Source organism: Galeopterus variegatus, unplaced genomic scaffold (genome assembly GCF_000696425.1).
Source record: "Galeopterus variegatus unplaced genomic scaffold, G_variegatus-3.0.2 Scaffold7465, whole genome shotgun sequence".
In the NCBI taxonomy this organism is placed as follows: Eukaryota; Metazoa; Chordata; class Mammalia; order Dermoptera; family Cynocephalidae; genus Galeopterus; species Galeopterus variegatus.
In genome coordinates this window covers 90,957-93,414 of record NW_007733576.1, presented here as the reverse complement: position 1 = coordinate 93,414, position 2,458 = coordinate 90,957, and positions in this window count along the sequence as shown.

The window sequence follows — 2,458 nt, the reverse complement described above, 5'->3', positions numbered from 1 at the left end:
CCCGCGGGGGCGGGGGGGGGGGCGGGCGCAACCCGGGGGGTTGCGATCCCGTAGCCGGTCCCGGTCCGGTACGGGCGCAACACCGAGGGTTGCGATCCCGTTGCCGGTCCCGGTCCGGTACGGGCATGACACTGAGGGTTGCGATCCGTTGCCGGTCACGAAAAAAGACAAAAAAGGAAAAAAAAAAAAAAGATAATATGAATCTTTCCATGAAGTTTTTGAAGTACCCCTGTACATATCTATGATAAAAATTTAATTTATAAATTAGGCACTTAAGAGATTAACAACAATAATAAAATAGAACAATTATAGTAATACGCCAGTGCGGAAAACCAAACGTATTTCAGTCCAAAATACTCCTCGATGCATTTCAGGATGCTGGAAAAACGTGAATAGCTGAAAAGCTCGTCACAGGGAGATTTCTGTACAGATTTGCATCTGTAGAGGAAAATCTACACTAGTGAAATAAACAGGCAGGCTGTCTCTGGCCACTGCCCTTGTCTACCATCTGTTCTTTCTGAGGGCAGCTCCCCGATCACCTGAGACACTGTCATCTGCTCAACAAAACAGCCTCTGCTGGACGTGCTTCCCTCCCTTACCTGTGGTGCCACCTCCTCCCCCACCCCCCTTCCCCGAGCTCAGAGAAACTTGGTCCCAGGCCGTTGTTCTTTGGGCCCATTCATTTGTCCTGAAAATGATTTACCCCAACACCCCCACTTCTCCTCCCCCATGAATAAGGGTGCACAAGCCTCTGTACCCACTGGGTTATGGGCAATCACTCTCCTGCAATTTGGTATGCCTTTTTCCCTAGTAATCTGCCTTTTGTCGGTTGATTTTCAGCAAACCTTCAAGGGGCCAAAGGGAAGTTTCTCCTCGGCCCTCACACCAGCATCATCACTCTTGCACATGGGGCCATTATTAAGTAAGATAAGGGTGACTTGAACACAAGTGCTGCAATACCACGACAGTCTATCTGATAACCAAGACGTCTATTAAGTGACTCACGGGATGAATCATCCCTTTGTCCAAAGGGATGGACAAAGGGATGATTGGATACGCTGGACAAAGGGATGATTCACATCCTGGGTGGGGCAGAGGGGGACAGCGTGAGATTTCAAAATGCTACTTAGAGTAGCATTTAAAACTTAGGAATTGTGTATTTCGGAAATTTTCCATCTAAGATTTTCAGAACATGGTTGACTGCAGGTAACTGAAACCATCAAAGGCGCTACTTAGAGTAGCATTTAAAACTTAGGAATTGTGTATTTCAGAAATTTTCCATCTAAGATTTTCAGAACATGGTTGACTGCAGGTAACTGAAACCATCAAAGGTAAAACTGCAGGAAAAGGCGACTGCTGTACTCGTGGAACTATCTGTGGGCCACCCTTCTGTTCTAGTGATCTGTGTGTCTATCCCCATGCCAGCGCCATGCAGCACTGATGACTGCACAGACGTAGTCTTCACACTGGGTAGATTGCTTCCTCTTTGTTCTTTTTCAGAATTGTTTTCACTACTCTAGATCCTTTGCCTCTCCACATAGTTTTTAGAAAAATCTTGTCTATATCTATAAAAAATCTTCTAGGACTTGGAAATTGTGTTAAACCTGTGTATCAATTTGGGGAGAGTGGGCATGCTTTCTCAGCTGAGTCTGTCAATCCATAAACCCAGATTGCTGCTCCTTTAATTCAGAACTTCAACCAGTGCTCTTGTAGTTTTCAGCATATGAGCTCCACACACGTTTTCTTACACCCACGTACTTCATTACTCTTTGAGTGATTGTGAGTGGTATAGTGTTTTAAGTTTCAGCTTCCACATATTCATTGTTAGCATATGGAAATAAAACAGACTTTTTTATGTTGATCTTATACATGGCAACCTGGCTCAACTCATTTGTTAGTTCTAGGAGTTTGGGTTTTTGGTATGTGTGCTTGTTTGTTTGTTTATGCATTTTCCTTGGGACTTTCTACATAGACCATTGTGTAATCTGGAAACAGAATCAGTTTTCTATCTTTCTTTCTGGTCTATATAACTTGTATTTCCTTTTCTTGCTTTTTACAGTGCCTAGCGCCTTCAGTACTGCGTTAAATACAGCAGTGAGTGTGGACTTCTCACCTTGTTTTTGATCATAGAAAACATTCAGGCTTTCACCATTATTTGTGGTTTTAGCTGCAGGGTTTTTGTACAGGTTTTTTTATCAAGCTGAGGAAGTTCTCTTTTACTCCTAGTTTTCTGAGAGGTTTTATCATGAATGAGTGTTGAATTTTTCAAGTGCTTTTTCTTCATCAATTGATATAATCATGTGGTTTTTTTCTTCAGGCTATAAATATAGTGAATTTACGTGATTGATTATTTAATACTGAACCAGCCTTGCATATGTTGGATATGGTTTATAATTTTTTTATGTATTGGTGAATTCTATTTGCTAATATTTTCTTAAGAATTTTTGAATCTTCATGA